The sequence below is a fragment of the Castor canadensis genome, chromosome 15 (assembly GCF_047511655.1).
Source record: "Castor canadensis chromosome 15, mCasCan1.hap1v2, whole genome shotgun sequence".
In the NCBI taxonomy this organism is placed as follows: domain Eukaryota; kingdom Metazoa; phylum Chordata; class Mammalia; order Rodentia; family Castoridae; genus Castor; species Castor canadensis.
This window is the reverse complement of record NC_133400.1, coordinates 54,881,234-54,887,351: the sequence shown is the minus strand read 5'-3', so window position 1 is coordinate 54,887,351 and position 6,118 is coordinate 54,881,234. Positions and strand designations below refer to the sequence as shown.

The following is a 6,118-nucleotide window of genomic DNA, read 5'->3' as shown; positions in this document are numbered from 1 at the left end:
CAGTTTACATTTGTTGGATCAACTTAACCTCTTGAAAATAAAAGCTCCAAAGAACTTCCAAAAACTGGTAACATTTGCTTTGTTTCCCTATTAACCCAGATTATTTTGACCTTGATAACTCACTAGAATTCACCAAATTGAAAACAAAAATTATAACGGAAATATGAAACCTAATGGAGAAATGCAAATGTAACTAACTTTGACCTTCAGGCCACCAAATTCCCCATTGGCATAAAAGTTCTAGTGAGTCCCAAGCTACTCTGAAGATTTTCAACAAGGGCACTTAGGCCAGGCCTAAGGTTTAGTAAAATGTGTTCCATTGCATTTCCAGAAGTTTGGTATTTCCCTCTTTTAGCCTCTTACTAGTCCTGTAAAGACTGTAAAAGGCAAATATATAATATCTCATTTCTCTGTAAGGGATTGATAAATGACCTGGATTTTTTTAAATTTCCTTAAGAATAAATGAAATTATGGCTTTTATGATGAATGTCTATGAAAGGATGGAAATGCCAATGTTTGGAAATACTTTACAGATCTATTTGATTATCTTCTACCTATAGCTTCAGAAGATAAATATTCTTCCTCCATGATGGTCTCACACCAGATCATAGAGAAGCCCCGGATAGTTTGCAAGAAGTAATGAGAATCCAGTGTGTGATGTATTAGGGTCACATCCAGATGATCGTGGTGGGTAGAGAATTTCGCCACGTGGTGCTGGCTACACATTTGGACCAGACATTTCTGAAACATTTAACCAGGCCAGTAGTCACACGGGCTTCTCATCCTCACCAGCTTATAACGGAGGGATACCATTGGTACCACTATCGCAATGTGGTTCCCATTTTTAGTGCACTCAGTTACTGTTATCCTTATGGGAGCCAGGCTGCTATCATGAAATTAGATGACACTTTTGAATATTCTTTTCTTCAGTTTGACCCAGCATCTGTCGTGGAGAGCCCCATGTTACCAGGCACACCCCAGACTACATCCTATAATTTCCTCCTGAGGAAACTTTTCTTTGTATGGAGTAGAAGGCCTGGCTTTTTAAAAATATATGCCGAGCACCGGTGGCTCACACCTGTCATCTTAGCTACTCAAGAGTTAGAGATCGGGAGTATCGCGGTTCGAAGTTAACCAGGGCAAATAGTTCCGCCAGACCCCATCTTGAAAAAAACCCTTCACAAGAAAGGGTTGGTGGAGTTCAAGCCTAAGTACGACAATACATGTACAAATAGTATCTTCTTAGAAAAACAAACAAAAGGCAACAATACTCTATGTGTTTCTGTAACAAATTTTCTTGGCATTAAACCACATCACGGACCAAAATGTGCCAAATAATGATAAGCATTTAGCACACTTTGAAATTTAGTACACTATGTTCTGAATCAGTTTAGCAGTTCTGTGTTGTATTTGTAGTAACCATTTTCCTCTGGACTGTTCAAACAAAAAAGGTAACAATGCTTAATCTCTTTTTGCACTTATTTGTATTTAGTTATAGTGTTTAACTCGCATGTATTATTAATACAGTTACAGTTTTATTTTTTAGGAAAATTCACAAGCTGTTGTCCACTTAATCCATTATTTTATTTTATTGAAATGTATTATTAACTGACAAAGATATTCTTCTTGGGAGTATGTTGCCATAACAGTAAAGAGATTTCTCTTAATTTAAGCTAAATTACTATTCTATGTTGTTCTATATATTTCTGTATATTTGTCATGAGAGCTCTTGCATCCCATGTGGTGTACTGAGCAAATAAACTTTGCATTTTAAACAAAAAAAGAGTAAATGAAATTTCTGAGTAAACAGTGTGTTAGCATTCAAAATGTGTCAGAGCACAACTGGTGTATATAATTAAATTATTCTAAAGAAGCCCATACATTTCCCGGGGGATTATAAATTATGAAGTAATTTAAACAAAGTAAGAGGGAGAGAAATGGCAGCAATGATACACTGCTTAAGAGGCCACACAATAGACTTCTGGAAGGCTCTACATAGAAGATTCTTGAGGGTATCATTACAAACCTTTGTCCTCTGTTACCAAATTTCCTTATTTAGAAATGTATAAAGCATATAATATTAAAAGTTATGGAAATGTCTAATTTTTCAAAATTACTACGAATCCAGATTCTTAAGATTTTTACTTTGTGTTTAACTTATATTTAAAAAATCACTTCTTAGCAATGCTTTTATTAGGCTTTCCTTTTAACTCTCCATTTTGAGTTTCCACAGAATTTTTATGTATTAAAATGTTTAGCAATTCTTCAAATACTTGCCACTGTCAAAGTTCTTATTCATCATGGAAAAAGAAGCTTATGCACAATCAATAGTCATTATTACTTACTGAAATTATTTTCCCATACAATAAAATGTCTTCCAAAACACACACAGACATATACACAAAAAAATACTTGCATTTAAGGGTAAGTAGATCAGGCAATGGATATATTAATTTTCTTGACATAATAGCCATATTGCTATACATAAATGTACTAAATCAATGTGTTAAAGTCCATAATTATATATAACTAATGAAGTACAACTGAAAAAAAGCTAGGAAGACCTGTATATGGGAACTAGTTTAAGGATCTAAAAACCACCACTGAAAGACATTTTCAGGCACTTTCTTTTTCCATTTGTACATTCAATCCATAATACTGGAGAAATTAAGCATTTGTCACTGAAGAATAACTCAGAGCAAAAACCTCTAGGGGAGAAGACTGAGTTGAATTTTAAAAAGAACTAAAGCAGTTTCTCAAGCAATTAGTTCACTCAGGGATCAGAGGAGGCTCTGCCCTTTTCTTCTACATCCCCTCACACTGACCAAGGAATTATCTTTAATCACTCTGGGAGTTTCACTCCATCCCTGTGGAAATCTTCTATAACACAAGTATGTCTATATTGTAGAGAAAGTGCTAAAGGACAATTGGTCTCCATGCTCCCTCTAGTGGTAACATCAAAGATCACAATCAAAGAAGGTTAACCAAAAGCTTGACTGTGACAAGGTTAGTGTTGATAATATCAGACCCTTTGGGTTTATGGCGTAATCTTCCAAAAATAGTTGAACTCACTGATATTTCTATTTAAGGGAATGTTAACAAATGATTTTATAACTATATAAATGTCATCATTAAAAGCTTTTAAAAATACTTAGGTTTGCAGTGTGAGAATTTTAAGGGGAAAATCCAGACACTATCTAAAAACTTGGAAGCAATGTAAGTTATTGTGGATGAGCATTTCACAGGGAATTTAATTATCAACAGTATTTCCCACATTTATACTGTTTATTTAGTTACCACTTTATGCTAATCTCCTGAACCTATCTCTCTAAAAAGCATGCTTTAGAGACAAACTTAACTATTTTCTATGATTCAGTGTTCTGATTTACTTGTCTAGTTCATAGGATAATGAGCTCCTAATTCTTAAGTCTTTGAGATACTTGCTTATATTTTTCCAGTTCTCTTTTATTTGAATCATCTTGAGATTTCCTTTTGCAGAGTTCAAATTCCAAATGAACTGGCTGAGTTCCATCTCATGCTTATTGAAGCAGTCTCTTGACATTCTAAATATTATAAAAATGCTGCTTGTGGCTAAAATGAGTTAAAAATATAGACTTTAAATATAGTTATAACTCAAATAATTATTGTGTTTCTTTTCTTTAGTTCTGAGTCAGTGATTCAGACAGAAATTTTAGATGTGTGAGAAAAAGATTCTGGAGTTTAAAATATTTATCATGACAATAAACTACATTAATCTGAATTAAAAAAGCATTAAATGTTTCTTTTTGTATGTGTGGTGCTGAGGATTTAGTACTGATCCTCACCCATGCTAAGCAAGTGCTCTATCATTGAGATACAACCCCAGCCCTGACTCATTCTTGTGTTAGTACTCATGAAATTTGATAATAATAGAAAAATTCAAAAGTTTTTAAATTGAACAATTAAGAACAATTTAAGAGTATGGTATAACTTCTACATCACAAATTGTGACAAGGTTAAGGTATGAAGGGAATTACATTTTCTCATTTGTAAATATTAAGTATATGTAACTTCTATCAAAGAAATAAAATGAGGGACAGTTTTGAATTAAGAAGCTGAAGAACAGAAAGAGACATATATTTAAAGAGCTGATGAAAAAATGGAAGAAAAGGAATTCAAAGAAGTTGAAAGATCACCTGAATCTTTAAAAAAAAATTGAGACAGGGTCTCCCTATGTTTCCTAGGCTGTCCGTGAACTTGTGATCCTCCCCCCTCAGCTTCCTGAGAAGTTGGAACTACAGGCATGAGCCCCCACTACACTGGGTTTGCATCAATCTTTCAAAGAATAAAAAGTCTGCAGGGCACTTGGCTTAGCAGAGAAAATTAAATGAGAAAGGGTATAGATATAAGAATGAATACAGAAATCTTAAACTGACTGAAACTACCATAAGAATGGGACCAAGGTAGAAGGAAGAAAATTCGAGGAGATAAACCAATTGGGGTTATAATATATATATGGAAATATCACAAGGAAATGCCCTGTGTAGCTACCTTTATCTCAGACAAACTAAAATGTCATGGCTTTTGTTTTATCTTTTCTCTTTTTTTCTTCTACAAAATAGGAGAGCAAGAGGGTAGAACAAGTCTTGCCCAGTGGGGAGGACTGGCACCAATGGGAGAGGGGAGGTATTGGGAAAAAAGGGATAGGAGGGTTGATACGATGCAAAAAATGTGTATACATGTATGTAAATGCAAAAATGATACCTGCTGAAACTACTCCAGGAATTGGCGGGGGGTGGGGGAGATGAAGGAGAATGGTAGAGGAGGTGAATTAATGTATGATATACTTGATACATTGTAAGAACCTGTGTAAATGCCATAATGTACCCCCACCCATCACAATAATAAAAGAAAAAATGACACAATAAACAAGTTTGTTTAAATCTGACTTTGCTACTCAGAAAGTGGACATAGGAGGATCACAACTTGAGTCCAGCCCAGACAAAAATTAGTAAGACCCTACCACAAAAATAAGCAAAGCATGATAGCACACTTATTTAATGCCAGCTACTTTGGCTGCAGAGATAGGAGGATCATGGTATGAGACCAGCCAAGGCAAAAGAATAAGACCCTATCTGAAAAACAAAAAACACAAAACAGAAGTATTTGGCCATAGCTCAAGTAACAGAGCACTGGCTTAGCAATCTTGAGGACCTGAGTTCAATCCCCAGTAACACACAAAAAAAAATCTGTTTGCCTTCTGAATAATAAATATAACTCTCAGGAGGATTGTTTTGGTCTTTGTTTCCAGTGCATGAGAGCTAAAATATTGGACCCCACAAATTTACTGAAGACTACTAATGGACAGTACGTGGAGATCCATGATCCATCAATATTTTTGTATATTGGGTAAAACCTATTAACACTGAATCCAAAGATCTTTGATGTAGTAAATCAGGAATCAGTAAACATTTTCTTCCAAGAGCCAGAGAGTAAATATTTAGGCTTTGTGGGCCAAAAATTCTCTGTTGTTCTAGTCTAAAATACATTGTAGATAATAAGTGAATGAATATGGCTATCTTCCAATAAAACTTTATTTATAGAGTCTAAGAATATACCTCATGTTTCCATAACATTCATGAGGGCTTTGGATCAATCCCCAGCACCACAAAGAAAACCAAAAAGCAAAAATGTATGCCTGGCGTTTATGTGGTCCACAGGCACTAATTAGAAGCTGACTTGTGCTAAACCCAAGTTTTGCTAATGCAGTGAATAGTCCTTATAAAGGTATGTCACGTGCATGTTAACCTTTTAAAAGATAATATATTTGAGCATTCACTACACCATATTTTTACACAGTGACTTCATATACAATTTAGAAAAGATGAGTTTCTAAAAGAAGATTATTTTCCAAATTGCTCGCCTTTTATTCCTTTTAGAATCCAGTATTTTCATTTAACTAATTTAATGTAACTAGTTATCTGTATATTTGACTAGCATAAAATATCCTAGGGCAAGATTTTTTATCAAGTAATAAATACTGCCGTTGAAACTTGTAGTCTTCTGTGGTCTCTATTTGTAACTATAAGCAAAATAGGTAATCAGCTTATATAATATGAAACTAAAACACTTTTGAGGG

General features: G+C 34.4%; 1 pseudogene; it reads left to right on the top strand.

The window, feature by feature from the left end:
• Positions 1-469: 469 nt before the first annotated feature.
• LOC109703448 (serine/threonine-protein phosphatase 2A catalytic subunit beta isoform pseudogene) lies at positions 470-995 on the top strand (annotated as a pseudogene).
• The last annotated feature ends 5,123 nt before the right edge of the window (positions 996-6,118 follow it).